The following is a 19,768-nucleotide window of genomic DNA, read 5'->3' as shown; positions in this document are numbered from 1 at the left end:
AGCCACATCATGGTTTGGAACTCATGCCCCCTTTATACAGGGTTGAGTTAATTCAGGTGCAGTCTCAGTTTAAATGATGGACAGACGATCCGATCATTTGAGGGTTTATGCTGTTTTTTTCAGGGTTTCCCTGGCCCTTCTGCCAAAATTATGGTGGACAAGTGGGGGAATCCCCATGGAAATTCACCCCCTTGATCACTACTTTGTTATTCCTTAAGTAAAGTTTTCAACGTCCATAATTGGATGCCTAAAAATAAATATATTTCTTTAGAAAATCATATCCTCTTGTAAAGTAGGCTGGGTCATCCCATGCATAAATTTAATGGGATTAACCCCAATTTTTGTAGAATCTGTCCAAACAACAATTATTTTTTTTTATTCGTGCATGGGATGTGGGCGTCGCTGGCGAGGCCGGCATTTATTGCCCATCCCTAATTGCCCTTGAGAAGGTGGTGGTGAGCCGCCTCCGCTGCAGTCCGTGTGGTGACGGTTCTCCCACAGTGCTGTTAGGAAGGGAGTTCCAGGATTTTGACCCAGCGACGATGAAGGAACGGCGATATATTTCCAAGTCGGGTTGGTGTGTGACTTGGAGGGGAACGTGCAGGTGGTGTTCTTCCCATGTATCTGCTGCTCTCTCCTTCTAGGTGGTAGAGGTCGCGGGTTTGGGAGGTGCTGTCGAAGAAGCCTTGGCGAGTTGCTGCAGTGCATCCTGTGGATGGTACACATTGCAGCCACTGTGCACCGGTGATGAAGGGAATGAATGTTTAGGGTGGTGGATAGGGTGCCAATCAAGCAGGCTACTTTGTCCTGGATGGTGTCGAGCTTCTTGAGTGTTGTTGGAGCTGCACTCATCCAGGCAAGTGGAGAGTATTCCATCACACTCCTGACTCGTGCCTGGTAGATGGTGGAAAGGCTTTAGGGAGTCAGGAGGTGAGTCACTTGCCGCAGAATACCCAGCCTCTGGCCTGCTCTTGTGGCCACAGTATTTATATGGCTGGTACAGTTAAGTTTCTGGTCAATGGTGACCCCCAGGATGTTGATGGTGGGGGATTCGGCGATGGTAATGCCGTTGAATGTCAAAGGGAGGTGGTTAGACTCTCTCTTGTTGGAGATGGTCATTGCCTGGCACTTGTCTGGCACGAATGTTACTTGCCACTTATGAGCCCAAGCCTGGATGTTGTCCAGGTCTTGCTGCATGCGGGCTCGGACTGCTTCATTATCTGAGGGGTTGCGAATGGAACTGAACACTGTGCAATCATCAGCAAACATCCCCATTTCTGACCTTATGATGGAGGTAAGGTCATTGATGAAGCAGCTGAAGATGGTTGGGCCTAGGACACTACCTTGAGGAACTCCTCAGCAATGTCCTGGGGCTGAGATGATTGGCCACCAACAACCACTACCATCTTCCTTTGTGCTAGGTATGACTCCAGCCACTGGAGAGTTTTCCCCCTGATTCCCATTGACTTCAATTTTACTAGGGCTCCTTGGTGCCACACTCGGTCAAATGCTGCCTTGATGTCAAGGGCAGTCACTCTCACCTCACCTCTGGAATTCAGCTCTTTTGTCCACGTTTGGACCAAGGCTGTAATGAGGTCTGGAGCCGAGTGGTCCTGGCGGAACCCAAACTGAGCATCGGTGAGCAGGTTATTGTTGAGTAAGTGCTGCTTGATAGTGCTGTCGATGACACCTTCCATCACTTTGCTGATGATCGAGAGTAGGCTGATGGGGTGGTAATTGGCCGGATTGGATTTGTCCTGCTTTTTGTGGACAGGACATACCTGGACAATTTTCCACATTGTTGGGTAGATGCCAGTGTTGTAGCTGTACTGGAACAGCTTGGCTAGAGGCGCAGCTAGTTCTGGAGCACAAGTCTTCAAGCACTACAGCCGGGATGTTGTCGGGGCCCATAGCCTTTGCTGTATCCAGTGCACTCAGCTGTTTCTTGAGATCACGTGGAGTGAATCGAATTGGCTGAAGACTGGCTTCTGTGATGGTGGGGATATCGGGAGGCAGCCGAGATGGATCATCCACTCGGCACTTCTGGCTGAATAACCATAGAAATTCTTGTTACAGCACAGATAAAGGATTAACTCAGTGTTGAATAAGATTAAGATGATAAAGATTAACTATGCACATTAACCACCCTTCCTTCCTGTTTTACTGTGTTCTGGAGCTGCGATAATCTGGAGCTGTGATAAAATGTGTGCTATAATGTCCACACAGAGGGCCATCCAGAGCAGCAGAACCAATAGTATTGATTAGCACTTCGTAACTGAATTAATAACCAATTTAAATCTCTGAAATAGCAGAGGGGGGCCCAGGGCAACAGTTCAATCAACAATTTGCCCTAACAACAGACTTTATAGATTTTATAGACAGAGGAAAGCAAAATTCACTGGATGCATGGAATTACTACTAGAAGGAATGAGAGATAAGAGAGCCAGAAGACATGGAATGGATGGCCTTTCACTGCACCCAAGACCCTGCTGTAGCAGGCATGGGCGAAAATACAACTTAAATTTGCAATTACATAGCACCTTTAATGTAGGAAAACATCCCAAGGCGCTTCACAGGAGTGTAACACAAATAACAAGGACAAGAGCTGCAGTGATATGGGAACACCATCACCTCCAGGTTCCCCTCCAAGTTTCACACCATCCTGATTTAGACATATATTATCACTGTATCTTCTTCATCGCTGGGTCAATATCCTGGAATTCCCTACCTAACACCATTGTAGAAGCACCATCCGCACAAAGACTGCAGTTGTTAAAGTAGGGGGCCCACCACCACCTTCTCAGGGCAACTAAGGTTGGATAATAAATGCAGCCTTGGCGGTGTTGCCCACACCCCAAGAACAAATTTAAAAAGACACTCAGGACTGACCTTGGTCACCTGCCCTAAGCCAGCCCGACTGCATGTAAATGGCAGCAGTATCTTGGTTATGTGTTACCCACTATTTCCCTCTGTTTCTGCCTCTAAACCGCCACCAGGAAACAATTCTACTACCAAGATGGTATTGTGAAGGCCAGTATGATTTCACAGAGGCAGTGGAGCAGATTGGAGCCCATAGCTTCAGGCAACCTGCAGGCTTTTTCTTTGATTCTTGGAGCCCTTTTACATTTTAGTTACATAATAGTACTTCAAAGCTTTAGTGAGTACTAAAAACATTTTGCGGAAAGTAATGGATTTCCCTGTGGGAATATCCTTGTTCCTGTATTATGAAGAGGAGGAAGACGAGGAGATGATGGAAGCATCACAAAAGGTGTCAATATCCAGGCCATAGATACCTGCTCCACAGGGTATACTGACCTCAGAGATCACACCTTGAGATAATTCTCAGTCAGTGCATTAGAAGGATGCGCTTCCCCTTTGGGGAATTGTGCCAGCTGCAGGCCGCAGACTTACAGCCCTACAGCCCAGATCAACAAAGAGAACAGCCTTGTCAGTCTCTGTTAAAGTGACTCCAGTGCAGAATTTTTACTCCACCAGGTCCTCCCAGATAGCCTCAGGTGACCGCAGTCACATCAGTGAATCTGCTGTTCACCACTGTATTAAGAAGGTCATATATATTCTGTTCAGATGGGCATCTCAATTTATCATATTCTCTATGGACCCTGCCCACCCAAGAGAGCGAGCAATCAACTTTTATAAGTTAGTAGGATTCCCTCAGGTACAGGTACTCATGTGGTATGCCAACCCTCTGAATTTTATCAAAAGGATGGGGTTTCTGCATCTGGAGTGATACAAATCAGTAAGTTTGCATATGAATGCATAAGTCATAGGTCTGGGGGAACCTTACAGTACAGATGGCAAGGGTCTGAAGAAATATGTGAGCGAGAATGTCCTGAGTGAACACATCTGCAGTAGATGTCTCCGCCTCGAATCTCTCCAGTTCAGAGTCATTGAGCTGGAGTGCGAGTTGGAGACACTCCGATAAATAAGGGAGGGGGAGGAGCATCTGGACAGTTTGCACCAGACTTCGGTCACAACTCGTAGGAGAGATACAGGATCAGAATGGGGTTGGTGTGACCGATAGTGTACAGAATAAGGGGAACCCAGGTGAGATAGAGAACGAGGACCCACAGAAACTGATCCTATCCAACAGGTACAATGTACTTGCTACCTGTGAGGATAAGGATAATGACTGTCGGAAGGATAGCCAGAATGCTAAGCATAGCACTCTGGAGCAGGAGGCTGTCCACAGCGGGGAGGAGGAGGAGAAGCGTGATGTGGTAGTTGTAGGGGATTCAAAAATTAGGGGGACAGATAGCATACCTTGTAATCAGGATCGAGAGTCCCACATGGTATGTTGCCTACCTGGTGCCAGGGTGAGGGGCAACCCGATCCGGCTTGAAAGGACATTGGAGTGGGAGGGGGAGAATCCAGTTGTTGTGGTCAATGTTGGGACCAACAACATAGGAAAGAGTAGGCAAGAGGTCCTGTTCAGAGATTACCAGGAGCTAGGAACTAAATTAAAAAACAGGACCTCAAGGGTTATAATCTCTGGATTATTACCTGAGTCATGTGCAAATTGGTGTAGGGATAAACAGATTAGGGAGGTGAACATGTGGCTGAAGGAGTGTTATGGGAAAGAGGGACACATGGGACACTGACACCAGTACTGGGACAGGAAGGAACTATACCGTTGGGACGGGCTCCACCTGAACCGGGCTGGGACCAGGGTCCTAGTGGAAAGGATAAATGGGGTGGTCACAAGGACTTTAAACTCGTAAATGGTGGGGGGGTGGGGGGGGGGGGGGGGAGGGTTCAGGTGGAAAAGGTAATGTAAATAACAATTCTAAAACAAACGAAAAGGAAGAGAGTAGAGTAATAGTCAGAAATTATGGTTTAGGCACTACAGGTAAAGGGAAAACTAAAAGGTGTAAAGTAATTAAGTCAGGAGAGAGAAATAAGAAATGTATGAGTAAAACAACATTAGAGCAGAAGGACAGGTTAGGGTGTATGGCCCAAATAAGCATTCTCTACACAAATGCACTGAGTATAAGGAACAAATTGAATGAATTGCAGGCACAAATTCAACTTAGAGGGTACCACATGGTAGCTATTACAGAGACATGGCTACAACAGCCAGGGCTGGGAACAGAATATACCAGGTTATAAGGTCTATAGAAAGGATAGGGAAACGGATAGAGGGGGAGCAATAGCCTTAGTGATTAAGGATGAAATTACTTCAATAATAAGAGAGGATATAACGAGAGGTAAGTAGGCAGTGGCGACTTTATGGGTAGAATTAAGAAATAGAAAAGGACTGTAGTGGGAGTTTTGTATAGGCAGCTTGATAACAGCTGGGAAGTGGCAGCATGTTTCAATGCAGAGATTATATAAGCATGTAGCAAAGGCAGAGTGGTTTTTATGGGGGATTTTAACTTTCATATAGATTGGGAAAAGCTGACGAGCTCACATCAGAAAGGTAGCAAATTTCTTGAGTGTGTTCAGGGCAGCTTTCTGCAACAACATGGCCTAGAACCAATAAGGAGGCAAGCCATATTAGATTTAATAATGAATAATGAGCCAGAATTAGTTATCAGCCTAACGGTGCGTGAACATTTATCTAATAGCAATCATAATATGATTGAGTTCAACATTGTGTTTGAAAGGGAGAAACCTGTATCAGCAATTAAGATTCTAAATTTAGGTAAGGCCAACTTCAACAGGATGAGATAGAGACTGTCCACAGTAAACAAGGCAAATCTGTTAATGGGTAAAACGACAGAAGATCAGTGTTCAAAAAAGAATTTAACATGATACAGAACCAGTTTCTACCCCAAAGGGGCAAGAGCTCTATTTGCAAAACAAAACCAGCCATGGACGACAAAAGAGGTAAGGGACAACATAAAACTAAAGGAAAAAGCATACAAAAATGCAATTGGCACAGATCCTGGTGACTGGGAGAGATACAAAGGACAGCAAAGGGTGACAAAACTGATAGTAAGAGCTACAAAAAGGGACTATGAAAAGAAACTTGCAAGGGATATCAAAATCAACATAAAATGTTTTTATAATTATATTAGGAAAAAGAGGGGGTTCAAAAGCAATGTGGGTCTCTTAAAAACTGATAATGGTGATATTGTAAATGAAAATAAGGAAATGGCAGACATGTTAAAAAATTACTTTGCATCAGTATTTACAGTAGAGGAAGAGGATAGCATGCCGGACATCCCAAGGAAACTAATTTTGAATCAGGGATGGGGACTCACCATAATTAATGTAAGCAAATTAACAGTAATTAAGAAAATAATGGCACTAAAGAGTGACAAATCCCCAGGACCAGATGGTTTCCATCCCAGGATTTTAAAGGAAGTAGGTGAGAACATTGCAGGTGCCCTAACTATAATCTTCCAAAGTCCTCTTGATTCAGGAACCATTCCTTTAGTTTGGAAAATTGCACATTTAAGAAAGGTGAGAGGGGGAAACCAGGGGACTATAGACCAGTTAACCTAACACCTGTTGTCGGGAAATTACTAGAGTCTATAATTAAGAGTAGAGTGAATGAATACCATGAGCATTTTTAGCTGATCAGAAAGAGCCAGCATGGGTTTGTAAAGGGTTGCCTGATGAAACTGATTGAATTTTTTGAAGAGGTGACTAAAGTAGTGGACAGGAGAATACCTATGGATGTTTATATGGACTTCCAGTGTGCATTCAATAAAGCTCCTCATAAGAGACTGTTGGTTAAAGTTGAAGCTCATGGAATTGAGGGCAAATTATTGACCTGGTTAGGAAATTGGCTGAGCGGCAGGAGACAGAGAGAAGGGATAATGGGCAGGTACTAAAATTGGCAGGATGTGACTAGTGGTGTCCAACAGGGACATGTGTTGGGGCCTCAACTATTCACTGTATTTATTAATGACTTAGATGATGGGATAGAGAGCCACATATCGAAGTTTGCCAATGACACAAAGATAGGCAGCATTGTAAGCAGTGTAGATGAAAGCATAAAATTACAGACATATTAACAGATTAAGTGAATGGGCAAAACTATGGCAAATGGATTTCAATGTAGGCAAGTTTGAGGTCATCCACTTTGGACCTATAAAGGATAGATCAGAGTACTTTCTAAATGGTGAAAAGCTCAAAACAATGGAGGTCCAAAGAGACTATGGTGGCCATGTACATAGATCATTAAAATGTCATGGACAGGTACAGAAAATAATCAAAAAGGCTAATGGAATGCTGACCTTTATATCTAGAGGACTAGAATATAAGGGGGTAGAAGTTATGCTACATCTATACAAAGCCCTGGTTAGACCACACCTGGAGTACTGTGTTCAGTTCTGGGCACCGCACCTTAGGAAGAATATAGATTTACTAGAATGGTACCTGGACTCCAAGGGTTAAATTACGAGGAGAGACTACAACTAGGGTTGTATTCCCTGGAATTTAGAAGATTAAGGGATGATTTGATCGGAATTTTGTGTCCAGTTCTGGGCACCGCACTTTAGGAAAGATATGAAGTCCTTAGAGAGAGTGCAGAAGAGATTTAGGGATGAGGGACTTTAGTTATGTGGATAGACTGGAGAAGCTGGGGTTGTTCTCCTTGGAACAGAGAAGTTTGAGAGGAGATTTGATAGAGGTATTCAAAATCGTGAAGGGTCTAGACAGAGTAGATAGGGAGAAACTGTTCCCATTGGCGGAAGGGTCAAGAACCAGAGGACATAGATTTAAGGAGATTGGCAAAGGAACCAAAGGTGATATGAGGGAGAACATTTTTACATAGTGAGTGGTTAGGATCTGGAATGCACTGCCAGAGGTGGCAGTGGAGGCAGATTCAATCATGGGCTTCAAAAGGGAACTGGATAAGTACTTGAAAGGAAAAAATTTGCCGAGCTACGGGGATGGGGGGGCAGAAGTGGGACTAGCTGGATTTCTCTTGCATAGAGCTGGCACAGACTCAATGGGCCGAATAGCTTCCTTCCGTGTTGTAACCTTTCTATGATTCTAAGTTTTCAAGATGTTAAGGGGAACTGATAGGGTAGATAAGGAGAAACTATTTCCGCTGGTTGGGGAGTCTAGGACTAGGGGACATAGCCTAAAAATTAGAGCTCGGACTTTCAGAAGTGAAATTAGGAAACACCTCTATGCGCAAAGGGTGGTAGAAGTTTGGAACTCTCTTCCGCAAATGGCAGTTGATGCTAGGTCAGTTGTTAATTTTAAATCTGAGATTGATAGATTTTTGTTAACCAAAGTTATTAAGGGATATGGAGCTAAGGCGGGTATATGGAGTTAGGTCACAGATCAGCCATGACCTCACTGAATGGAAGAACAGGCTCGAGGGGCTAAATGGCCTACTCCTGTTCCTATGTTCCTATATAGTGGCCTGCTGCATGTTGCACAATATGCCATTCAGAAAGGGGTAGTTCTTCTAGGTGAGACTGAGAAGGAGGAAGAAGGCACAGGCCCTCCATCATCCAATCATGTAGAGATTGCCAGGATGGAGATGAGTAGGTTCAGGAAATCCCACTGCCAACAGCTCACAAGAAGTGGTAGCAAATTTATAAACAATTGCTTTTATTAAATATCACTCATGGCATAACGTCCAAGATCATGATCTCCTGAATGAGTCCCCATAATTGCCCAATGCTGACCATCATTATTCCCTAAAACAGTAAGTCGTTGACTCTTTCATGGAGAAGTCCTTCCTTTGCAGTATAATCATAAGGAACAGAGATCAGCATTCTCCAACAGAAAAAAATGCCTAATCACACACTTAGACAATTTTTTAGTTTACTTATAACAGAATTTCAGAGCTACTTCTGCTTCATACCACCATGTCTACCCTTTGTGCAAAACATAACTTATTTGAGTTAACCTTTCACCCTACATGGTGCTTCCTGTCAGGAGGTTGAGAGGTGCATGGCTGAGTCTTTTTTGCTGGAGCATTAGAGAATTGAAGTGATACTTGTCTCAGTGAAGCTGATGTCCTTGAAGGACCTGCTTCTGGCTGAATCTCATTTTCACTTGCAAGAGTGGCCTGGCCCTGACACAAAGTTCCCTCATGTTGGCATCAGAGGAAAAGTTGCCAGGAGGGAACCGCTGAGTCACAATCTTGAAAGACAGCTGCATCTTCAGTTACCATACTTTGCAACTCACTGGTGCTGGGCAATGGTTCATTTGGGTTCTCAATTGATGAGAAAATAGACCGAATAGTCTTAATTAAGTCTTGGAATTCCTGAGCAAGGAATCAATGGGAAAAGTCGTTGCAGACTTTCCAGAGGCAATGGTTGCGTTAGCCCCTCCTCTGCCTTAGTCACAAATCTATCCTGGACTGCCACACATTCATACGTGCATGGCCTTGCAAATTTCCTTCATTGTATTGCAAATTTGGGTAGTGGACTCTTGCAACTTATCCATCATCTGCAGAACATTCATGGAAACCATCTGCACTGCCTACACAAAAGTTCTAATTGCCTGTATCATTTTCCATTTGATGACCTGAGTCCTTGGACTCCTCAGCCAAAGGCAAGCATTTCTCAACCATCTGGTCAGATTCGGATGCCTCCTCATCTTCCACTCCCAGGTCCTCCTGCCCACTGGTGCGCTCTGCATCACCCTGTGATACTTTCTTCGAGTCACTAAAAACACCCCCTGACTGGATGATTCTGAGTTAGTGCTTGAGTACATAAGGTGCCATGATGGTGCGGGTGAGGCGGGGATTACTGTAGGCGAAGTGAAGATACCAGGCTGCTCTTCTGACTGAGGTTCAGAGTCTTGTTGAGAATGACCTGGAAGATATCAAAGAAAATAGGTTTGAGGGTGGGGAACACTCATCATGGAAGTTGACAGTGATTATAAGAGACCGTACATTTTCCTTGAAGGTCAGGATAGTACTCACGGAACTGCAGACAATTACTATTTTTACCAACCTGTGCCTGGCAGCTCATCTCATACCTCCCCATCTCCCACAGTCTCTCCTGTGTGATGGCCAAGTAACTGCAGAGTTTTTCCTCATGAGCAGTCAGTGCTCTAAGGGTAGCTGTTCTTCCCCTGATAGATGTTCATTGCCTCTGATTACGAGCCACCTTTTCTGTTGCAAGAGAATGCAGAGTGAGAAAGGCACCTTCTGGCCACTTTAGATGTCTGATCCATTCCTTGGTGATAATGCTTTCAAGTGCAGTATAACAACAAGCAGCTCTCATTTGAGCATTATTCTGCCACCTTTGCTCTCAGGCACTAGGAGCGGTGATGAGGGGCATTGTGATAATTCACTGTAATATTCATTCTGTTAATTACACAGTGATGGCATGGTGGATATGAAAGTGAATCATGCATCTAACAGTGTTTCAAGATGTACCCTTACCTACCTTGATCAACCTCGAAACTAAACCTTTATCTGCACTATGTGGCAAAGCATGGGAGATGGCATTGACTGCCTGAGCCACTCCCTCCATAAAGTCTGGCTTCCTTTTTTGAATGATTGCCCTCGTCTAAACCATGTCCTCATTTAAACCAATAGAACATCAACAGAAGCTTCTGAGAATATGGGGTTCTTGCCAGAGTAGAAGGCCCTGGTGCCGCTCCTTCTTCTGCCACTTCTACATCTTCCCCAATTTCCTGTGCTTCCAGCCCTTTAAGTAGCTACAGCCTTTTAAACATTGCAGCTATACTGTATTTCCCTCCCTCTCCATGGCAGTAAACTAGTCAGGAGTGGGAAGACCACTGAAATCCCACCGTGTATATAAATTGAGCACTCCCCCCCCCCCCCAATAGAAAAAGGAAAGGGATTTCCAGCAGTGTCACATGGGTGGACAGAAAACCCGTCCCACCACTTTCTCAGCGGGCATAGGAAAGTTCCGCCATTTCTTATTATATCAGTCTCTATACAGTTTATTTCTGACTCTGCATACAGCTTATTTCAGTTTGTGGAGAGTTTATATTATATCACACAGTCTGTGTACCTCAGTTTGTATTAAATCAGACATTCCATGTACAATTTATATTATATCAGACAGTCTGTGTATAATTTATATTATATCAGACATTCCATGTAAAATTTATATTATACCAGAGAGACTATGAATAATTTATATTATATCAGACAGTCCCTAAGAATTTGTCTGCCCCAAATGCACTGGTAACCGCGATGTGCAGTTTATCTATGTACAGTTTCTATTATACTATACAGTCTGTGTGTAGTTTACAGAAAATCTCTCATTCCTCTCATTGTCTGCTGGTTTTACACAGTTACTCATGCATGCGGAAGTGGAAAATCGCTTGTGTATTTGTTACACCAGATCCCAGCCACTTTTTCGCTTCAACAAAATTTCTAGAGTCAGTGCTAATGAGCACCAGAAGTACCTGGGTGGGTGTATTTAAATGAGGTGATAATAACTGTGCAATGTCATATATTGCATTTTCCCTCATCATTGCCTTAGCAATGCTGGTCATTAGGCACGTCTGCTTTCAACAGGTGTCCAGCGTTGCTAGGTGAGGCGAAGGCCTAACAAAATTTAAATGAACACCGTGGGCATATCAATGGATCCAAGTACCATCCATGTACATTTACTTCCTGATTCCTTCCTGATTCTTCAGTGGAAGCTGCAACTGGTTGTTACTCTGTAATGTCGCCTGGCCATTTGAGCTGCTTCAGGTGCTGGATTCCTGCAGTAGCAGCCATTTCTCACCTGTTTACTGTCAATCTCCCAGGCATACACAGAAATTTGGAGCCCAGCAAAATTATCGGAATTAACTTGATCCCGAAAAATGTAACAGGGTGAACATCAACTTCAATTGGCAGGTGGATAGCTCGCCCCACCGCGCTTACGGCAGCAAGCCACTGGCAGAAAAAAATCTTACTATCAGTGTATAATTTATATTATATCAGCTTATATAGTTCAGGTCAGATAATTTCTGTACATATTTTTAAAATAGGCAGGCTGTGTGCACTTTATAGCAAATAGTCTGTGCACAGTTAGCAGTAGATCAGACAGAATGCTTGCTGTTTACATATGTTAGTCTGTGTTATTACTACTGACAAACTACTTGTTTAGAAAGTTAATTTTCACAACTTTGTGCCATTTCCAGATATTTGCACTTCTCCACTATCTCTAACCCTTTGTTGATTATTTGTATTTTACTTACCACTCATGGTTTCACTGAGGGATGCACTCATCTGTGTTGAAAACAGCAGATGCTCTTTAGATTCTTTTCAATGAGGAAATGTTTTGAGGCAGCAGTGTTACAGGCACAGCACTGAATGTTGTGCATATCATGAGTGTCAGACTCTGCTCACTGCACACTGCCAATACCCACCGACATAAAAGGAATGGACTATCAACCTTCTACCTGAGAGACCTTCTTCTTGTACCACCCATTGAACTTGTGCTGTGTGAGTGACAAGAAAGAAAGTAGGTCATAACAAAACATTCACCAGCCTTGAACTGCCTTCAAGACACTTTCAATTCATCTTCAAAAGAAAAGTCAATTCATGTGTTTCAAATTCACCAGACACAGTATGTTTATGACCTAATGTTTACATGGTACACGCCTTTACCTTTAGGGCTAACTTAAGCATTCTGTGAATGCTACAGTTACAGGGGCTCCTCTGAATCAAAAGAGGGGGGAAAGAGCCAAATGATTAACCATGTTAGTGTCTGACTCACTCACTCTATTTGTTTCCTTTATGAGTATCAAAATAGATCACAATTGATTTCAGTGTAGTGGTATAAAGTACAATCTCAGCAGACTCAAATTCTGAAACAAAATGTTACTGATTATGGGAACTTAGATAAATCCAGAACTATAAAAGGATCTGCAATCCATATGGCTGGTCCGAAAAACATTTCAATCACCCACTCCACCAAATATTTGATTCTCCCTTAAATATTTCCATATTGTCTGCCTTTACTGCTCCTTGGACTGTGCGTTCCACACATTTATCATTTTGTGTGTAAAGCAATTAAATCTAAATGGTCTGTGCAATTTCCGTCTTCTAAGCTTGAGCTAAGTTCCCTGGTTCTAGAGTTTGTGGCAATCTTGAACATATTATCGAGGTTCAATTTATCAATTTCCATAACAAACTTGCATACTTGAATAATATCTCCCCAGAGCCATCTCTTCTCTAAAGTAGACTATCCCAGGAACTTCATCCTCTCCTCATAGGTGGAGTCGGTATTAGTTTGATTGCCACTTTTCTGTTAGCCTGCAATGTCTGGATATCCTTGCAGTTACGATGATCAGAACTGTTCCAAATACTACAGGTGTGGCCACAGACTCATTGTCACCCTCTGGTATTTGTGCTTTATATCCCTGCAGCTATGTGTCCTACGATCCAGCTAGTTTTCCTTATTGTTGCCATTCACTGTGCTGTTGCTTTCAGTGAACTATCTACCATTAGAAAGAAAGAATTCGAATATGTATAGCACCTTACACATCCTAAGGATGTCTCATAGCACTTCACAGCCAATGAAGTGCAGTCACTATTGAAATGTAGGCAAATGCAGCAGCCAATTTGCACATGCCAAGGTCCCACAAACAGCAATAGCCAGATCATCTGCTTTTAGTTTGGTTATAAAAGTTGGCCAGGACACCATTTTGAACAACTCTTTTCCAGGGTGCCTTTCTTTTCTCACTTAATGATTTCAAGCACAAAATCTGGGCGTGCAGAATCCTCCATCTTTCTGTAATTTAGTAGCAGGTGAGCATTCAGCTGTTTATATTCATGCAGCAATTCTTTAAATTCCTGTCATCTGTGCAAGTGGTCCCTCTGGCAGCTCATTGTGTGGCTAGGGCTCGCTCAGGATAAATAAATAATGCTAACGCCAAATAAAGCATGGAAATGGCCAACTGAGAAAAGTTGGCAAAATCATGCTCATTGTATAGTTTCTGCCCAAACTATATCACAATAGGAATTTCTACTCTTACATACATTATTTCCATACTGTCTAGCTCCTCTTCACTATGCATTTTCCCTTCTCTTCAGGACTAAAAACAGATGCAAAGTAATTGTTTAATAACTCTGCTATTTCTTTATCTTTGAATTATAGCCCCCTATTGTCATTTTTAAGTGGAATAATACTCTTCTCCCTTTGTTTACAAACCAATACTCAGATATACAATTTATAACTTAGATAGAAAACTTGAAAGTAGTGAGGGAAGAACTTAAACAAATGAACTGGGAGGTAGTACTCAAGAAAATTTCAGTTGAGGACAAATGGAATATCTTTAAGAACATTCTACTGAGCATTTAGGATAGATACATAACAACTAGTGAGCGCAGAGTAAAGCAACATGATCTGAAATGGATTAACAAGACGATTGAAAAAACAAATTCTACATAGCCTGAAGGAAGAAAGGTGATGAAAACCACTAGGAAAAATACAGGAACCTCAAAACAAATGTAAAAAAGGCAGTCAGAGAGGTAAAGAGGAAAACAGAAATGAATTCTAGAAGCCAAATGCAACAGCAAGAAATTCTTCCTATATTATGACAGCAAGACAGTTGTCAAAGAATTGAGATTCCTTAAGTATGCGTATGGGGTTGAAATTTTCGAACCTTATTTTGGACATTATAAACTAACATGGAATTCCTAGTTTTATATTGTACTGTCCTATCAATGTACCTCACCCTATTTGCTTTCCCTATGGCCTCAGTACACTGCTTGTGGACCTTCAATGTTTCATGCACTAGAACCCCTAGGTCCTTCTCCTGCCTGCAGAAGAACATAAGAAATAGGAGCAGGAGTAGGCCATATGGCCCATCGAGCCAGCTGCGCCATTCAATAAGATTATCTTCGACCTCAACTCCACTTTCCCGCCCGATCCCAATATCCCTTGATTCCCTTAGAGTCCAAAAATCTATATATTAGGTCTTGAATATACTCAATGACTGAGCATCTACAGCCCTCTGGGGTAGAGAATTCTGAGCGAAGAAATTTCTTCTGAGACTATGAGAAGGTATTCCTGCATGGCATACACAGGAATTACCCAGATCCAAATGCATCACACTGTATTTACCTACGTTGAAGGACATCTGCCACACATGAGTCCATTTCCCCAATGTATCTAAATTGGCTTGTATCTATTTGATCTAGACGAGTGAAGAGATCACCCAGGACAATCCTGTCCTAAGCAGATGGAAAATCACATTAGGTTTCATTGAAATACGTTATAATATTTATATTAAGCTATGGTTACTTTTCAGTGAGACCACTTTAGACTGGTCTCAAAAAATCTGCTGGAAAATTGCACTTGGCACTATAGTGGTACAGATCCAAAAGTATGGATCTGAGACAGATTTTCAGTCCCCTCCAGTACCTATTCCACTCATATGCCATTAGCCCGAGCAACTGGAAAATATACCCTCCTCTTCTTTCCATCCATAATTAACCACATTGCTCTTTAATCTGTTTTGATTTGACCAGACTGAATTTCTATTGTAGCTCATCCATAGTTCCTTAAATATTTCCCATTTTTCTATTGTAGATTTACCAACCATTATTATGTTTAAACTTTTTGAACTCATTTTGCATTCCTTTAAAGTCTGCTCTTTTAAAGTTGATTATTTTTGTGTTATTGTTCATTTTTGTACATCCTCAGGAGTATATCGGTTCTAATGATCACTGGATCCCAAATGCTTCTCTACTTTTACCTTATGTACCAGACCAGGGACCTTATGAAGATTAGATCCAGAACACTATATAACTGTGTGGGCTGTTCAACACACTGAGTAAAGCAGCAATCGTACAACATCTCTACAAACAGGAACTTCTTAGGTTTCCTCTGTTGTCTTCTCAGTTAATGCCTGTGCAGCTGAAGTCCCTTATGATCCAAATTCTGGTCTTTTTTCAGGTCATATGAAGGCCTGTAGCAACAACCAATAATTGCCTTATTTTCTTTAATATCTGTAACAAATTATATTGCCTTTGGAATGCTCATTCATCTAGGAGGGTGGTAGTTCAAACTTCAATCCAGACAAGGTCTAAAAATTTAACGAATAAAATGTGTGACTTTTACCTATTCAGGAATTACCACCAAAATCTAAATAATATGCATCATTCAGATTGTACAGCAATGGGATAGCATATTTATCTTCAAAGGACTGTTCCAGAAACAGACAGCTCATGTTTCTAGCCAAAGTGGAGGGAGGCCCTCTATTGGAGTGATGAATGGTGGGTCCCAAGACAAGTGACTCAGGGTGCCTGGCAGAAGATGGCAACAAATCTGAATGCTGAGTGTATTCATTGTACCAGGCTAAAATGTTGAAAAAAAGATTAATGACCTCACCAAGTAAACCAAGGTATGGTTTACTTGGTAAGGTCATTAATCTTTTTCCAACAGTTCTATTATTATATTATTATAATAGAACTGTGTACTGAGAATCCATGGCATTTAGAGTTACCCTCACCCCCTTCACACACAATTTTTCACAGCATCAGTTCTCTGAAAATGCTGGTGACTTAGTCCCTTTTTCCCATACCCTTGTAAATTTTTCTTTTAAAAGCTGTTATGAATTCTGCCTCCACTGCTGTTTCTCAGGGCATTTCATGCACTAATAACCCATTGTGCAAAAAAATTCTCCTAATCTCTCCTTTCATTCTTTTGTTGATGATCTTAGCTTTATGTCCTTATTGACTCACTGACCCATTGAAATAGTTCTTCCCTATTTACCATCAAAACCCCATAGAAATTTTGAACACTTCTTTCAGAAATCCTCAACATAGAAACAAGAGAAGGTCATTCAGCCCCTCCAGCTTGTTCCGTCATTCAATTAGATCATGGCTGATCTGTACCTCAACTCCATTTACCTGCCTTTGTTCCATATTCCTTGATACCCTAATCTAACAAAAATCTATCGATCTCAGTCTTGAAAGTTTCAATTGACCCTAAATACAAAGCCTTTTGGGGGAGTAAGTTCCAGATTATCACTACCCTTTGTGTGAAAAAGCGCTTCCTTATTTTACTCCTAAATGGCCCAGCTCTAATTTTAAAGATTACGCCCTCTTGTTTTGGATTCCCCCACCAGAGGAAATTGTTTCTCTGTATCTAGCCTATCAGATTCCTTAATCATTTTAAATACTTTGATTAGATCACTTCTGAACCTTCCAACTCAAGGGAATATGAGCCAAGTTTATGTAACCTGTCCGCATAATTTAACCCTTTAAGCCCTGGGAATCTCTATTGTAGTGTAAAGAGTCCCAATTTCTCTAGTCTCTCCTCATAGGTAAAGCCTTGTATCCCTGATATCATCATTGTATACCCCTCCATGGCCTTGGCATCCGTCCTAAAGTAGAGTGTCCAAAATGTACACAATATTCTAATTGCAGCCTAACCAATAATTTGCTTAGCATTGTTGAATTCTCGGTAGAAAAATCCAAAAAAGAGTCTGTGTTATAGTTGCTGACCTGAAATCTTCATTATATCTTAGATTTGGCAACCTAAGCCTCTCTGTCCCTCTTAGATTTGGTGACCTATGCCTTTCAGTCTGTGTTATTGTTGCTGACTTGCATACTTCAATTTGCCTTAGATTTGATGACCTTCACCTAAAGCTTACAGTCGCTCAGATTTTACGACATGCCCCTCTAAGTCTCTCTTAGATTAGATGAGCTGCACCTTTGGATCTTTTTTAGGTAAGGTGACCTGTGCTTTTCAGTCTCTCTTTCATTTGGTGACCTGCACCACTCAATCCACGTTAGATTTCATGACTTTAGCATATAAAAGTCTCTTAGATTTGACAAGCACCTCTCAGTCTGTGTAGATTTGTGGTTTGCATCTCTCAGTTTCTGTTAGATTTGTGACCTGCACCCCTCAGTCTCTGTTAGATTTCATCACCTGTGCCTCTAAGCCTCCATTAGGTTTGCTGACCTGTGTCTTTCAATCTTTGAGACTTGATCTGCATCTCACAGGGTATCTTAGATTTATTGACCTGTGTGTCTCAGTCTCTCTTAGATATAGGTACCTGTACCACTCAGTCTATGTTAGATTTGACAACCTATGTCTCAGTCTCAGATTTCTGGACTTGCATCTCTCAGTTTTGACTTGCAATCTGTGTTAGATTTGATGACCCACACGTCTGTCTCTCTCAGATTTGGTAACCTGTACTTCTCAGTGTTTTTTCAATTCTCTGCTGGATTTCATGACCTGCATCTCAGTCTTGCTTAGCGTTGGTGACATGTGTCTCTGAGTCTATGTTGGATTTGATTGCATGCAATTCTTAGTCCTTGTTATATTTGATGACCCGCACCTCTCTGTCTCCGAGACTTTATGACCTACATCTCAATTTCAGTTAGATTTAATGTCCTGCGCCTCTCTTAGATTTGGTATCCGCCTCTCAATGTATCTTAGATTTGTTGAACTGCACCTCTCTATCCCCCTTGGATGCATACATAATTCAGTCAGCGCTGTACAGAGAGCTAGGCACTAAACACAATAGAGTCAGCACTGTACCGAAAGCCATGCGCTAAACACAACCGAGTTAGCACTATTAAGAGAGCTGTGCACGGAACACAACAGAGTAAGTACTGCAACAAGAGCTGTCTACATAATATTATATTCTTATGATTGTTTGAACGTTACATCAAATCTGAACGAATGACTTAAAGTTCTAGGAATCTGTTCTTTTTCCAGCATATATTTAATTAAATTTTACCATTCAGAATAAGAGCAGACAGTCCTATCATTTCACCAATTCTTTAGTTTTACTTACGTGAGCAGTCACACTGATGTTGGCACTTTTATTCTATTAATGGATAGTAGGCAACTGTTGCATTAGCTGAGCGTTCACTTGTTGATCTTTGTTGTTGAACTTTTGAGAATGTGTTTGCTAACGATGTACAGAGAAATGAAGCTAGTTCGGGATTCTCTTCAGACCGGTTTCAAATTCTTTTTGTTTTGTCCTCTGTTGGCACAGAATTGCATTACAAAATCACCCTTAAAGCCTTCCAGCTCAGTAAGCAACAGCAGGAAATAGTACAGGAATGCAGAGTCTCTATCTTTTCCTTTTGCTCTCACTCTCTCTATCACATACTCCAGAATGGTTCCAAAGAGGACAGTCAATATGCATGGTAAGCTGAGAAAAACAGAGCCAAGCCTTTCTGTAATTGAAGTGGGAAGGCCATTAGCAGTTGATGCTTATCAACAGCCAATCAGCAAGTACTGGAATTAACAGCTGCTACAATGCTCATTATCCCCCTCTCGCTCTCAGTGCTGGAGGTACCTCAAAGAGCGGGTGATAATGAAGACAGAATGCCAGTGTGAAGCAGACAAAATGTTACTGTGAGCTTCTATTTATGAAACAAGTGTATATTTCCCTCCATTCAGAGCTTTGTCACTCAATCTCCATTTAAATAAATTTTAACACTGAAATGAGAATATTAGAACATTCACGACCCAAACACAAAATTGAAATTTGCACTGTAATGCTATTTATAGTGGAATATATGGATATAAAAACCCTGATTTTAACTTGGGGCGGCAGTAGTGCGGGCGGGGGCCTAGGCAGGCAGCAAATCGTCCTGACTTCGGCAGCATGAGCCCCAAGAGATTTTAACTCCCGGGATTTATTTGCACAGGCCTCGTCAGTCGCCCACCCAAAACCGGTGGGAAGCAGCATCTGGCCGACGGGCGGGAGTGGAATGTCGGTCGGCAAGAGGTCACCGCCGGGGACTGAAGGAACGATCTCTGACACTCAGGTAAGAGGTTGTTACACAAGATTAGGGCACATGAGATGGGGGATAATATATTAGCATGGACTGAGGATTGGTTAACGGACAGAAAACAGAGAGTATGAATAAACAGGTAATTTTCAG

General features: G+C 42.1%; 2 protein-coding genes across 2 annotated transcripts in view; one reads left to right on the top strand and one right to left on the bottom strand.

The window, feature by feature from the left end:
• The window catches only part of LOC137299471 (ran-binding protein 3-like), a 303,210-nt gene that overhangs the window by 82,999 nt on the left and 200,443 nt on the right, over positions 1–19,768 (top strand). The gene's annotated exons all lie outside the window — the stretch shown is intronic.
• Positions 1–19,768, bottom strand: part of slc1a6 (solute carrier family 1 member 6) — a 78,170-nt gene that overhangs the window by 56,860 nt on the left and 1,542 nt on the right. Inside the window, exon 2 of the mRNA XM_067968214.1 lies at positions 18,667–18,858. The gene's annotated coding sequence lies outside the window, so the exon portion shown is untranslated. The remainder of the gene's footprint in view (positions 1–18,666; positions 18,859–19,768) is intronic.

This window comes from Heptranchias perlo, chromosome 29 (genome assembly GCF_035084215.1).
Source record: "Heptranchias perlo isolate sHepPer1 chromosome 29, sHepPer1.hap1, whole genome shotgun sequence".
In the NCBI taxonomy this organism is placed as follows: domain Eukaryota; kingdom Metazoa; phylum Chordata; class Chondrichthyes; order Hexanchiformes; family Hexanchidae; genus Heptranchias; species Heptranchias perlo.
Note: the sequence above shows the minus strand (reverse complement) of the source record. Positions and strands in the feature narration are given on the sequence as shown.